We start from the raw sequence: 16,108 nt of genomic DNA on the forward strand, positions 1-16,108 counted from the left end.
AAGTTATGGAATACGATCCGACAGCCCTAACGGGGGGGGGGAGAATCCAGAGAGCCCCGCCTCGGGAAACGAAATGGATCTGTCGTAAAAGGACCCAAATGGCAGATCAAACCTCAGTCAGTTCCGGTTCCGAACCGACCTCCTGGGTCCATTCTCTTCATACCAGTAACTTTAGTGAATCCTGACAAGAAAATGCACATTCGCATACAAGCCCTAATTGACTCGGGCTGCTCCAGAGACATTATCGCACCAGCTCTAGTAAACGGACTAGTGCTTCCTGTGAAAGATCTGGAAATACCCGTAATTTTCGAGCAAATGGATGGCACTAACATGAATCCAGTTACTACCGAAACCACTCCGGTCATAACCGGCACGGGGCAACATTGGGAAGTAAGATCATTCGTCATTAGTGCCACGGCAAAATACCCCTTGATCCTGGGAAGCCGGTGGTTATGCGATCATAACCCGTATATCAACTGGGCAGAGGGAAACATCACATTCACCCATGAATTGTGCAAAAATCGTTGGAATCAGAACTGGGGTATTAACCCTACTATAACTGAGCCTGCTCTCCTCACCCAGGAAGAAATTAACCAAATACCCAAGCAATACAGAGCATACACCCAAGCCTTCACAGAGGAAGAAGCTAATACTTTACCTCCTCACAGGAGGACGGACTGTGCTGTGGAAATATTACTGGGCGCAGCGCTGCCCAAGGGCCGTCTGTATCCCATGAGCCCTAACGAAAGAGAGGAGCTCCGCAAGTTCATAGACTTAAACCTTCAACGAGGATTCATTCGCCCGGCTAACAGCCCCCACGCAGCTCCTGTGCTTTTCGTCAAAAAGAAAGACGGGGGCCTAAGACTGTGCATGGACTTTAGGGGTCTCAACGCGGTCTCCTCCAGCAACGCCTACCCCATCCCGCTCATCAGAGATCTACTCAACGTCGTGGCTCAAGGTAAGGTCTTTACGAAATTAGACTTAAAAGACGCTTACTTCCATGTCCGTATCCGAGAGGGGGATGAATGGAAAACCACTTTTAACACACCCCTCGGCCATTATGAATATTTGGTTATGCCATTTGGCCTGGCCGGGGCCCCTTCGGTTTTCATGTCCATGATCAATGAAGTGCTGCATGAATTTCTCTACAAAGGCGTTGTAGTGTACCTAGATGACGTGTTAATTTATTCGGAAACTGAGGAGGAACACGTGGACCTTGTAAAAAGAGTCTTAACCACTCTCATGAATAACAAACTGCCCATTAAGCTCTTTAAGTGTGAGTTCCACAAAACAGAACTCACTTACTTAGGCTACTGCATTTCCCAGGAGGGCTTGAAAATGGATCCAGGCAAAATACAGGCTGTATTAAATTGGCAAACCCCCGCGACCCGCAAAGAATTACAATCCTTCTTGGGCTTTGCCAACTTCTATAGAGAGTTCATTGCGAACTTCGCTCAAATCACGCCCCCCCTAACCGAACTGTTAAAAACCAAAGACAAGGGGGACCAAGCTAAAAAATCGAGTGCAAAATTGTCTTGGACGCCTGACTGCCAAGCCGCGTTCCATCACCTCAAAACGCAGTTTGTTTCAGAACCCGTTCTACAGCACCCCGATGAAAATCGCCCCTTCATATTGCAGGTCGACGCCAGCGACGCTGCAATTGGGGGGGTGCTGCTACAGCGGGGGGCGGATGATAAACTCAGACCCTGCGCCTTCCTCTCCAGAAAGTTTTCAGAGGCGGAAAGGAATTGGAATGTGTGGGAAAAAGAGGCCTTTGCTGTAAAAGCGGCTCTCACTACCTGGAGGCATTGGTTAGAAGGAGCCCGTCATCCATTCGAGGTCTGGACGGACCATAAAAATTTAGAGGCCCTACGCAGCCCTCGCAGATTAAACGCCAAGCAATTGAGATGGGCAGAATACTTCTCCAAGTTCGATTTCACTTTAAATTTTCTCCCCGGCAAAACCAACTTCTTGGCCGACGCGCTATCGTGCATGCCCCAACACAAGAGCAAACGGGAGGAGACAATTGACATGGTCTTTTCGCCTATGCAGTTAGGGGGCGTGGTGACCACACGCAGTTGCGCAACTCTATCCCCTCAACCCGATCAAGGGTGGAGACAAAAACTGAAAGCTGAAGAGAAGGAGGGGGAGGATGTGCCCAAAGACAGACTGCAACGTTCCGATCAAGGGGAGTGGCTTTGGGGAGATCGTTTCTATGTACCCAAAAGTTTAAGAAAAGAAGTTTTGCAACGTTGTCATGATGCTCCCACGGCAGGGCACTATGGGTACTTAAAGACGCTTCACTTAGTGCAACGCCAATTTTGGTGGCCGGGCATGCGCAAAGACATCTCCCAATATGTAGCGTCTTGCCCCATTTGTCTCAGCGCCAAGTCCCGAAAAGGCAAACCTCCAGGACTCTTACAACCTTTAGAAACGCCAAGTAGACCGTGGGAAATAATCTCTATGGACTTTATCACTGACTTACCCCCCTCAAAGGGGCACTCCTGTAATTTAGTCGTGGTTGATTTGTTCTCCAAGCAAGCTCATTTTATACCTTGCACCACAATTCCCTCTGCTAGAAAGCTAGCCGACATTTTCATAAAAAACATTGTAAAAATACATTCTTTTCCATCCAAGGTGATATCGGATCGCGGCGGACAATTTGTTGCCAACTTCTGGCGGGAGCTTTTACAACTGCTGGGTATTGAACAAGGTTTGAGTTCAAGCCATCACCCGGAAACAGACGGTCAGTCGGAAAAAACTAACCAGATATTAGAACAATTTCTACGCAGTTACATTAATTTCCAACAGGATGACTGGTTTGACTTGCTCCCCTTAGCAGAGTTTTCATATAATAACAGTGTGCACGCTTCCACGGGGGAAACTCCCTTCAAAGTCGTCTATGGCTTTCACTTCAAGCCATTTCCATTTGAAGCGCTCCCCCCTCCTATTCCAGTTTCCAAAGACGTCACCGAGTGGTGGGGGGAGGCAGCCCAACAATGGACTCAAATTAGAAAACACCTCATCAAAGCCAAACAGGATTACAAAAAATACGCTGACCGCCACCGTGCGGCGGAATGGGAATTGCAACCTGGGGATCTCGTTTACCTTTCTACAAAGAACTTGAAAGCAACCCAAACCAGCCGCAAGCTAGCGTTAAAGTATCTGGGACCTTTTCCTGTTCGCAAAGTAATCAACAAAGTGACTGTTGCCTTGGATTTACCAAAGAATCTACGCCACGTACATGATACCTTCCATGTTAGTTTATTGAAAAAAGCCCCTTCTGCAAACCAATGGCACACCCGTGCCCCTCCCATCCCTACGTTAATTGATGACCAAACCCACTATGAAGTTCAACAAATATTGGACTCTAAAATAAAACGAAATCAATTGTTTTACCTCATCAGATGGAAGGACTTTGACTCTGGGTTCGATGAGTGGGTGAATTCTGTACATGTCCATGCTCCTAGATTAGTTAAAACATTTCACTCCCGTTACCCACATAAACCTGGGGGGGCATCTTAGAGGGGGCAGAATGTCAGGTTCAGAATGCTGTATTGTACTGCTTTGCTTAACCGACTCCATTTTTAATCCTTTCAGTGTTTAAGTGCTCTCTTCACAGGTGCCAAGGTTCCCAGGCAGCTAACTCACAGAAGAGGATTGTTTTGGCTACCGATGTTCCACCAAGAACCGGCCTTGGGAAACTTTCGCTATCCTGACTTCAAAGGGGTTGTTTTGAGAACTATGGGGGGAGGCTGGGCCTACTGTGATCTGTTACTTTGTACCTCATGCTTTGCTCTTCATTGGTAACAATGCACATGTACCATCCTGAATATTGCATTCAGGCTAGTGGACTATAATGGACTATTTCTTCAGTAAAAGCCTTTTGGAAACCATGGACTGTTGTCTGATTGCAGGAGGTAGTCTGGAGTAAGGACATTATCTAGCCACAGTTCTGACAACAACAACAACAACAACAACAACAACAACAACAACAACAACATGGGGCCACCTCGCTTAGCCAGTTTGCAGTACAATCATATGCACTGTTACTCCAGTCTATTGACTACTGAAACCAATATGCTTAGACTGGAGTAACTGTCCATAGGATCGGAATGTTAAACATGACTAGATTTTAAACTGATTTTCAAATGGTTTTATATGTGTTGGTCGCAGACTGTAATAATAAACTTGACTTGACTTGAGCATTACTAGACTAGTGTAAATGAAGTATTCTGAGCACTCCAAATTGTCACTCAAATGATGAATATTATCATTCTTTAAGCTCAGCACTACCTCTATGTGAAGAATCAGTAGACCTGTGCAGTGAGGGACAGTATCCCATTTAGCTCAACCAATCCTCAGTCCCTCCCCATTCTTGACCTACTGTGATCTCATGAGATGGTTGTTTTTGATCGTGTAGCTTCTACAGTGTAGCTCCTGAAGGTAAATTATCTTTCACTGATCAAGAAAATGTTGTATTGCATCAGTACCAAGCATGGGTTGCAATCCTATCGCAGAGGGTGGGTAGATAATATGTGTTACGAGGGACATTCTAAATACAACACGTTACTTGTAAAAAGCAGGAGTTAATCCCACGAAAAAGGATCCGTTCCTTCTCAGCAACATCCCATTGCATTTCAGTGTAATGAAACAACCATCGAGTCTGATTGAATCTGTTTCCAAGTTAATGAAGATCTGGAAATTCATAGTACATTCACTCCACAGTGGAATTATTGAAACGGAGAAGGCTGCTCTAGAGTACACAGGTGGTTGATTGTTCCTGTAGATGTAAAAAAAAATGGAAAACCACATCAGGCAAAGATGCCCTAACTCCTCATTTTTATTGTAAATGCAGTATGCTAAATAGGTAAGGTGCACATGTGCAGGAGTGCATTTGAAATTAGTACAAGTTCCCTTGAAACAAAAGATGATCAGAGCTGAGGCTCAGAGCAGTGGAAGCAGCAATAACTGGGGGCAGAGTTCCAATGCTATCAGCCTCAGTTTTGGGATCTCAAGAAACGTCAGCATGGAGGGAGGCAGTCACTGAATGAGGCTGGAGCTACACACAGAGAGCATTTTATTCTCTGAGAAATCCATCAAATGGACAGGATTAAACATAACAAGATTTGCTTCCAGGGTAGTCCATGAAAGATTGTGGTAGAAAAAAATCTTATTAGTCTTTAAGTTGCTGCAAGACTCTTGTTTATATTTGATATAACAATCTAACATGGCCACCCCTTGCAATTACAAGCTTTCTAGTCCTCCTTCTTCTTACTGACTCCCTCCATTTTTCAAACAAACACAGCGCCTGCCAACTTTACCAACAAGGACACATTGCCCTTATGCTATCTCCTCCAACTGTAGGTGCAAACTGACTGTACTGCGTTGTGGGAGGAAAGAGTTAATGCAGACTATCGCCGAGTGGCCCCTATCTCCAAATCTTTTTAGAAAATCTGTCAATTTGTTACACAGGAGTCAGAGGAGCATTGCACAGGGGAACAGGTAGACACATTATTGGACAACATGACAATTCTATCTGCATGTGTCTTTGCAGCATGATCAACATATAGTGAGGGAGTATCATTTCTGCCATCTTGCATTGTGGGAAGGAAAACCAGGCAAAGATTGGTATGAATCTGGCTCAAGAGGGTGCAAAGAAAGTAAACTCATGGGGAGATTCCATCCTTCCTGTCTTTGCAAGACAACATGGAGGCATCCTGTCCCAACCGTAACAGTAGAAGAGGTATTCCTCTGCAGGGGCTGGTGCACAGGAAAAAGTCACCCATGACCATTTCAATCCACCCATAAGCGGTTGGATGGAAATGAATGAGCTTCATACAGAGGTCTCAAGGTGTCCAGCTTGTTCATTTCATGTATGAGATCACTTAGCATAGGCAAGACTGAGTCTCTAGCTTTCACTCACGGGTAACATCTTGAGAAAAGGTGTTGGCCAACACCTTCGTCAGTCTGCAGTGTTGAAGGAAAAAAAGAATAGACACCTTGGCCATTTCCACATGTCCTTATAGGGACGGCCCACTCACTGAATGCGGGTGGCTTTTCCCCAGGATTCCAGACATCTCAGTTTGCAAAATGGTTGCAGGCTGCTTGGTTTCCATTTTTTTGGCAACTTTTCCGGGACCACACTTTCCCTGGTCTTTTCTTTTGCTGCGGGCTGATGGAGCGCTTCTTCCAAATTCTTGGGCATGTGAATGGTTAAAGCACTCTGATGAATCATCCAATCACAGCCCAGCTCCTCCCCTGAAGCTGTCAGCATGCGATTGTGCATGTGCAGAGCAATTTAAAAAAACATTTGAATGGGAGGCCGACGATAATGACGAAATTGCCTGACCTCCCCTCCCTAACTGCTTTTTATAAGAATTGTGGGGGCTGTTCTGCGACCTCAAAGCTCAAGGTAAGCATTTTTGGGGAGTGTGCATGGAGGCTGAGTTTTCGGAGTGACTCAGCAAAACTCACACAAAAAGCAGGCAAAGGGTAGGACCAACCGGCTATGTGGAAACAGCCCTTGTCTCTTGCATTCAACACCAGCTAGAAAGCAGTGGTGCCAATGAAGGGAAAAAGGCTACCAATTTCCAAGTCTCACCCTTTTGCTAAATGCACCACTGAAAGCTGGCAAAAGGGCCACCCCTTTCCCCTTTAAGAAGCTGAGTCTGGTGAGCTGTTTAGGATGGCAACATCTCCCTTTGTGCCACCAGACCCATCTGTTGACCATTGTGATTAGTGGACCCTTTCTGTGCACTTTTATACACATAAAAGAGAGCTACTGGCAGTGTCTCTGCACACCAGAGGAGGGGTCTCTCCTCCCTGCAAAACAGGAAAGGATCATATTATGCAAATGAGGGGAAATTTTGAAACAAATGACTGGTTTTCAAAATGAAGAGAGCCATGGCCAGAGACATTGGACTAAATGTGCCATTGAGAGCCAAGCTACAAGAGACAAATTACATGAGGAGGAGCACGTGAAAGGAGTCGCAATGTTACCCTGGAAGCTGAATTTTAAAAGAGATTGGGAGACTTTGTCAGTTTCCCCTCTCTACAGAGCCAGGGAGATGCTGCTTAGAGAGTTTGTTAATTTCCTCTTTGCTTCCTGAAGGTTTTGTCAGTTTCACCTCCCCTTCTAAGAGGTGAAGAAGAAATAAACAAACCTTCTGAGCAGCATCTCCCTGGCTCTGGAGAAGGGAAATTGACAAAGCCTTCTGATCTCTATTAAAATTCAGCTTCCCGGCTAACATGGCAACTTCCTTCACATGCTCCTCCTTGTGTAATTCATCTTTTGTAGCTTAGCTCTTAGTGGCCTTCTGCTGATGTGCTCACTTGGGATTTTTCCAGTTGCCAACTATGACTGCAGAAGTCCTGCAGAAGTAAGGTGGAGGAGAATTGAGAGGTTCTCTTTATCCACCCAAAAGCCTGCAGTCCCACTGACTGGCAATGTTAGCCCCGAGTTGAATTCAGGAGAATGATGTCTCCTTGCAAGCTGGTCAGGCAGCTGTCTTCCCAGATCAGTTTTCCATGTGGGTGACTAATCTAATTGCCGTGAATGATCATTGAGACAGCCTCTAAGCATACAGAGGACAGTCAAAATCCATGTTTCCCTGTCTGTTAAATCTATGTTCCCTTTCCCCTCCAAATATATGGTTTTTGCTCAGAGCTGTTGTCTTGTATTCCTAATGTCCATAGCAATTAAGTACTTTCAACGATGGCTTTCCAGAAGAAAACCACCAGCCATAATAAAAGACTGGAACCCAAAACAACGAAAGATAATAGTAACTCCAATGTAGTTCTTCTTTCTCCCATTGCACAAGGCCAGAAGCTACCTTGGGCTCATACCATCAGATTTAGCTTGGTCCTTAATAGCAACATTGTCTCTTGCAAAAGCAGAATATAGGCATCAGGGGAAAGGACAGGAGAGCATGAGTCACTGGGGTACCTGGCTAAGTCATACAAAAGAAAGAAAGAAAGTTGCTCATCTGTCCCCTTTCCCACAGTTCCATGAAGCCCACAATGATGTTTGCAGCATCACCGATTGTTCCATGCAGAGTAGTCCCATTTGTTTTTTTTCAGGGATCTTGCGTCTTTGGAAACCATTTGATGAACAGATATGTAACTGGCACAGTGTGCCATCTAACTGGGTACAGAGACTAGGTTTAGGCAGACAACTCCCCTGTGCGTTGACTCACTGTGCGGGGAGGGAGAGCTGGCATAAATGCGCTGGCCCTGCTCCCCACCTTTGCACTTTTGCCTGATCAGAGTGCAACCACGTGGAGGAAGCCGCCACATGTAACCTCCTCCTGTGCATGTGACCACGTCCTCGGTGAGGTTGCACTCTGCAGATGATCTGGCCATCACACTGAGGTGAGGGTGGGCCCTGGTGCCTGTTCTTCCTCCTTGCACAGTGAATCAGCATCAGGGAGGTTATCCCTTCGAGGCTTTAGCCAGCAGCCGTGACACAGTATGACAGGGCAGAAGGAGAGGTTCTCCTCTCCTTAGCATCTTGGTTTGCATTTCTGATGGGCGTACATTAACTTTCCTTTCCAATTCCTTTAATCTGATTAAAGCTCCTTGACTAAAAGGCTTGAGCAGTCAAAAACCCATCTGTTGAATGGCATAATCTTGACATAACACTAAACCAATACCAAAATCTCACAACAGCAAGGGTAAAATTCGGAGATCTATCAGATAAAAGGAGTAAAAGTAATTCATATTGAGACAGAGCTGAAAAATTATCTAAGTACTCAGTTAAAACCCTGTTTCTAAGACTAATATAAAGAGGACACTCTAACAATGTTTATTAAGGTACCAGTTTTTCTCGGAGAATATCCACAAAGATGGTTTGAATAAGGAACCTTCCTTAATCTTCCTTTCATAACATGAGTGGGCTGTGCATTCAATCGAGTTAATAAAAATGCTCTAAAGTAATTTGGCACAATTAAATAAAAAACAGAGGAAGGTGGAGGAATACCAAAAAAATAAGGGAGCAAACCCTGTGGGCGCAAAACCATATGCTCAGGCAATCCCTTTCTTGAGTATTCTTCTTAATATAAGACAACATCTGCAAATTCCAGGTCCTGGATGGTATGAGGATTTAGTCCAATCAGATAGAGTTTTGAATCAAGAGTCTTGAACCACATGTATTTATGAGAATCTACTTTCAATAAAGATAGGTATCCAGAGTTGCTACAGAGCAGTTTAAGATACAAATTGAAGGCCAATTGCCAAGCTTTGGCCTCCAAAGATGGTTGACCCAGTTCTGCTCTGAGGGACACTCCAGAGTACATTAACTTACTTAAAATAATTTTAGCAGGCAAAACACTATACTGTTTGAGGAGTGAACTAGCATGAACTTCTACATTCTGCTTCTTCCCTGCTATGCCTCTGCCAGCTTTCTCTCTTGGCACTGGCAGTGTCTCCCCTTGCAAAGTTGGTAGGTAGTAGCCTGTCAGTGGCCCAAGGGTATTGGCACAGTGGGATAGATCAGCTGTCTTTGTTTTTAGTCTTGCTTTGGCCAGGAGGCCTAACTTTTGGACAGGCTTGCTCTGTTAGTTGCTTATACTGTATACATGGAGAAACAAGAGTGATGTTTCCATATGTGGCGGGCCTGTTAGATTAAAGAATATCAGGCAGTGTTTCTAGAGCCTGGAGACAGCCTGCATATTGGCTTTAATTAACAAGCTCAAAAATTTGTAGTCATTAGCAGTTTCCATACATTGGGAGAGATAGCCACAGGATATAATATAAGCTGGTAGAAGGGGGAAAGAGAAGGCATGCATTTAAATCACTCTGCTGAATCTCTGACTATTACTTAGAAAAAGGGATACTCTAGAATAATTTTGAATGCAGAGGAGACTTTGGGGAGATTTGATTGTCCTGCTATCATGCAAAAGTCTGGCTTGTTTGTCTGCATTCTGTCCTCTGCTACTGCCTGATCAGGTACCTGCCTCAAGTGTAATGGCGATGAAGACATTTATAAACAAATTAAATTTGAAATGTAAAAGAAAAATATATTTGTTAATAGCCACAAATATTTGTTTTCCTGGAGTGAACTGTCCGAGCAGTCCATACTGAGAGGAAAGGAACACCAGAAAACAGAGAGGGAACCATCAGAGTTCCCAGGCTGCACAAAATGAAACCCATCATAGCAGGCTATCAAGATACCCCCCCTTTTCTTGTGTTCCGATTTGAAGCTACTTAGCTTTTCTTAATGACATCAATTATTCTTAGAGAAGAATTATTGCTTCACCGCCCCTACTACCACAAGCTTGACCCTAAAATAGGCTGTAGCCCAGAGTTCCCAACAATTTAGAGCTTGTAGGCACCTTTGAAATCCTGGCACAGGTTGGTGGATGCAACCACAAAATGGCTGGCCCAGGAGCCAGAGCCAATCATATCAGGAAGTGAGGTTATGCATAACTTTAATAGTAACACTTCAGCATTTCTGGCAGAAGCTCTACTTAATAAGATGCCTTTTAAAATGAACATTTTATTTAAAAACATCTTGTTGCCTATACACAGCTCACCTTCAGACATACAGTGAAGATCCTTTCCCCCCCTCAATATAATATATTTTATTTTGAGAAACAAAATAATAGTAAGAGGGTATACAGAAATAAAAAAGGATTGTATAACATATTTATGTAAAGCAGAGATAGTAATATATAACAAAATATATAAAACACAAAGTATTTATCCCCACCAATCCCTTCATTAACCAGCATGGTTTTGTCCCTAACAGATCTTGCCAGACCAACCTGGTTTCCTTCTTTGATCGAGTGACCAGCTTACTGGATCGGAGGAACTCTGTTGACGTGATTTATCTGGATTTCAGTAAAGCTTTTGATAAGGTCCCCCAAGACATTCTGATGGGCAAACTGGAAGACTGTGGACTCAATCATGTACCCCCTCAACCTCCTCTTCTCCAAACTAAACATTCCCAAGGCCCTCAGCCTTACCTTACAGGGCTCAGTCTCCAGACCCCTGATCATTCTCGTCGCTCTCCTCTGTACCCTCTCGATTTTGGCCACATCCTTTTTGAAGTGAGGCCTCCAGAACTGCACACAATACTCCAGGTGTGACCTGACCAAGGCAGTATAGAGAGGGGCTATGACCTCCTGCGATTTCGACGCTATGTCCCCTTTGATACAACCCAAGATTGAATTAACCTTTTTTGCCACCGCATCACACTGACTGGTCATATTTAGTTTACAGTCCACTCTTACCCCAAGATCCCTTTCACATATACTACTGCCCAGAAGTGTATCCCCCATCCAGTATTTGTGCTTCCCATTTTTGCGGCCCAGATGTAATACTGTGCACTTGTCTTTGTTGAATTGCATCCTATTCACAGCTGCCCACTTCTCCAGAGTATTCAGGTCTTGTTGAATTTTAATTCTATCTTTTTGGGTGTTTGCTACTCCTCCCAATTTGGTATCATCAGCAAATTTAATGAGCAGCCCTTCCACTCCTTCATCCAGATCATTGATAAAAATATTGAAAAGTACCGGGCCCAAAACTGAGCCCTGCGGCACCCCACTGGACACCTCCCTCCAATCTGATGAAACGCCGTTGACCACACTCTTTGGGTGGTGGCTCTGAACCTTTTCTTCCAAAACTTTGACCAGCTTACACTTCTGGCAAGTGAACTCTGTCTTCTGTTCTGAGAGGAAAACAAACATGGCACACTCCATGCAGGTGACTGCGAAGGGGGCTTCAGTAGACATGATTGCCTTCCAAATATATACCTAGAGTGAACCACTGAAGTCTATTGTAAATTAATCGCTCACTCAGGGCAGCTTTCCCCAGCAGCTCAAACAGGCTGTTATCCATCCGCGACTTAAAAAACACATAATGTGACCAATTATTGCCCAGTCTCTAATCTGCCCTTTCTGGGCAAAGTGACTGAGAGAGTAGTAGCTGACCAACTCCAGACCTTCTTGGACAACTCAAGTGCTCTGGACCCTTTCCGGTCAGGATTCAGACCAGGGCATGGGACAGAAACAGCACTAGTAATGTTAGTGGATGATCTGGGCCACAAAAATGGGAAGCACAAATACTGGATGGGGGATACACTTCTGGGCAGTAGTATATGTGAAAGGGATCTTGGGGTAAGAGTGGATTGTAAACTGAATATGAGCAGTCAGTGTGATGCGGTGGCAAAAAAGGCTAATTCAATCCTGGGTTGTGTCAAAGGGGCCATAGCATCGAAATCGCAGGAGGTCATAGCCCCTCTCTATACTGCCTTGGTCAGGCCACACCTGGAGTATTGTGTGCAGTTCTGGAGGCCTCACTTCAAAAAGGATGTGGACAAAATCGAGAGGGTGCAGAGGAGAGCGATGAGGATGATCAGGGGTCTGGAGACTGAGCCCTATGGGGAAAGGCTGAGGGCCTTGGGAATGTTTAGTTTGGAGAAGAGGAGGTTGAGGGGGGGGACATGATTGCTCTCTTTAAATATCTGAAAGGCTGTCATTTGGAGGAGGACAAGGAGCTGTTCCAGTTGGCAGCAGAGGGTAGGACCCAGAACAATGGGCTTAAATTACATGCACAAAGGTACTGACTGGATATTAGGAAAAACTTTTTCACAGTCAGAGTAGTTCAAAAGTGGAATCAGCTGCCTCGGGAGGTGGTGAGCTCCCCTTCACTGTCAGTTTTCAAGAAGAGGCTGGATGAATACTTGTTAGAGATGCTTTAGGCTGATCCTGCACTGGGCAGGGGGTTGGACTAGATGGTCTGTATGGCCCCTTCCAACTCTGTGATTCTATGATTCTGTGATCTTCATTTGAATACAGAGAAAGGCCATGCCTCCTTATTGCTCCTCCTGGATCTATCTGCAGCCTTTGACACAGTAGACCATGCCATCCTGTTGAGGCATTTAGAAACAGGAGTGAGCATCAGAGGATCTGCCTTGGACTAGTTTAAATCATTTCTCATGGAACGGACTCAAAGGGTAGCTGGTGGAGATCAGCTATCTCCAGAATGGGAACTGTCTTGTGAGGTTCCGCAGGGCACAATCTTATCTCCCATGCTATTCAATCTCTACGTAAAATCTTTAGGAGAACTCATTTGCAGCTATGGAGTTGAATGTTACCAATATGCAGATGACACCCAACTCTATATTTCGCTGTCTAGGTCCCCACAGGATGCAGTAGAAATCTTTGATTGCTGCCTGACAGCTGTGATGAAATGGTTGAAAAACAACAAATTGAAATTGAACCCAGACAAGACCAAACTGATGCTTGTTGAGGAGGTAGAGATCTTGAAGGATATTGTACTTTCCACTTTCGATGGAGTTTGTTTGACCCTTGATTCGGTTAAGAGCCTGGGAGTTATACTGGATTCAGCGCTACTACTAAAAAAAAAATTAAGGCAGTGACAAAAAATGCTTTTTACAACCTCACTCTTGCCTGGAAGATAGCTTCTTATCTTGACACGGCTGACCTGGTCACCTGGATCCATGCTATGGTAACATCAAGGCTTGACTATTGTAATGCATTATAAATTAGGTCTCCCATCTAAGTTAACTAGGAGGCTCCAATTAGTGCAAAATGCTGCAGCTTGACTGTTATCAGGAGCGAGCCGGAGCATGAACATCATTCCCATCCTAGAGTCACTTCATTGGCTACCCATCAGTTACCATGCTCAGTTCAAGGTATTCATTATTACATACAAAGTTGTTCATGGCCTTGGTCCAGCATACCTCCGGAACTGCCTCAATCCTTATGTTCTTCTACAGCAGATTCACTCATCTGAACAGGGGCTCCTGCAGCTGCCAAGCTGCACATGGCCAAAATCAATAGCAGCCTGTATACGGGCTTTCTCTGTGGTGGCTCCTACCCTGTGGAATGACCAGCCTGATGAGGTCAGGAGAGCCCCCACTTTCAGGGAGTTCCAGTGAGGAGGGCAAGGAAGGTGGATGCCCAGAAAGTGAGCTGAGGGACAGCACTGCTAATTTGCCGTGTGGGAGTTCTTTCCACTCAACTATCTGCTTGGATCAAAAGACAGATTGTGAGTTTATCCCATCTGCATTCCTAAGACTGCTTTGGGTGGGGGGGGGGGGGCTTTTTTGCTGAGATGGAGGTTTTTGCATTGGTCCCTGCTATAGCATTTGGAATTGGGGAAAGTTATCTTCACTCATAGCTGTGCTGGAGCCTATAATGGACACTAAGCTTTCCGCTCTTCATTTCTTTTTTTAAAAAAGATTTTTATTGGGTGAGTAAAATTTAATATTACAAATTTTTTGATTAATACCCTCATTCCCATATTCCCCCACCCTTTCCCCTCCCCCCTTTATCTCAGACTTCCAACAGTTTTCCAACCCGATGTCTAAATCTACTGCTTATATCTCTTTTTCTTTTCTTATTCATTCTAATATACTGCTAAAATAGATATTATATGTTAAACTATAAAAAACCTAATATCCAATTAACAACTACAACATGTTTCTAACTTATCTCTTCTCCTCTTGTAAAGATCGCCCTCTCTTCCCTTCTGCCAAATTAATAGTTATCTAGCACCCACATTTCTCCCTTTACGTCCCACTTCTTTTCCAAATACTGTTTTAGTTTCCTCCAATCATTAAAGAATTCCTCTGGATTCTGTTCTCTCAGCTTTCTTGTCATTTTGTCCATTTCTGCCATGTACAGCAATTTTTGTATCCAATTTTCAATAGATGGTACTTCTTTTGTCTTCCACTTCTGGGCGTATAAAATTCTCGCCACTGTTGTCATGTAAAATAGTAATGTTCTATATTGCCTGGGAATCCCCTCCATATTCAAATTCAACAACAGCAGTTCTGGGTTCTTATTTATTTGAATTTGTAAAATTGCAGTCATAACCTCTATAATATCTCCCCAGAACTGCTTTGCTACCTCACAGGTCCACCACATATGATATAATGAACCTTCATGGTTTTTACATTTCCAGCACTTATCTGACATTTTGTTATTCCCATATGCTATTTTCTTCGGCGTTAAGTACCATCTATATATCATCTTGTAAACATTTTCTTTAATATTAGTACAAGTCGATATCTTCAATGTATTTTCCCATAAGTATTCCCATGCCTCCATTGTTATGTCTCTATTGCAGTTTATAGCCCACTTCACCATCTGGACTTTAACAGTTTCGTCTTCTGTATACCATTTTAACAAGATCTTATAAACTTTAGAAATCTTTTTCTTGCCTTCTTGTAGTATACATTCTTCCAGTTCCGAGTTTTTCCATTTAAATCCTGATTTTATATGATCCAAATCATATAAGTCTTTAATCTGCCTATATTGGAACCATCCGTAATAAGATACTTCATCTTCTGTTTTAAGCTTAATCATATTCTGCTCCATTTTCAACACCTCTTTATATGACACACATTGTTCCCTATTATAAATTATCCTCGGGTCAATGGCTTCCATTGGTACCACCCACGTTGGGATACCTTCATCCAAATATTTTTTATATTCTTGCCAGACCGTAAAGAGACTTTGCCTAATATAATGATGCAGAAACATAGAGTCCGCTTTAATTTTATCGTACCATAAGTACGCATGCCAACCAAAATTTTTTTTATATCCTTCGAGAGTTAAGAGTTTAAGATTCTCTAACAACATCCATTCTTTAAGCCACACCAAACATATTGCTTCATGGTATAGTCTTATATTTGGTAATTGTAGCCCCCCTCTTTCTTTGGCATCACATATAACTTTCATCTTCACTCGAGGCTTCTTCCCTGCCCATACAAAGTCCGATATTTTCCTTTGCCGCTTGTCAAATTGCTTGTTGTCTCTTATTATTGGTATTGTTTGCAGTAGAAACATAATTCATGGAAGTACATTCATTTTAATTACTGCTATTCTTCCTAGCCATGACAAATTCAACTTATTCCATTTGATTAAGTCTCTTATCAATTTGTTGCCACAGCTTTTCATAATTATTCTTGAATAAGTCAATATTTTTAGCAGTAAGCTCTATTCCTAAATATTTTACTTTATGTGTTACCTCACAGTTGGTAATTTCCATTAATTCTTGTTGTCTTTGTTTCACCATATTCTTACATAATATCTTAGATTTTCTTTTCTTTTAAAATCCAGCCAAATCATCAAAT

Source organism: Eublepharis macularius, chromosome 18 (genome assembly GCF_028583425.1).
Source record: "Eublepharis macularius isolate TG4126 chromosome 18, MPM_Emac_v1.0, whole genome shotgun sequence".
NCBI lineage: Eukaryota > Metazoa > Chordata > Lepidosauria > Squamata > Eublepharidae > Eublepharis > Eublepharis macularius.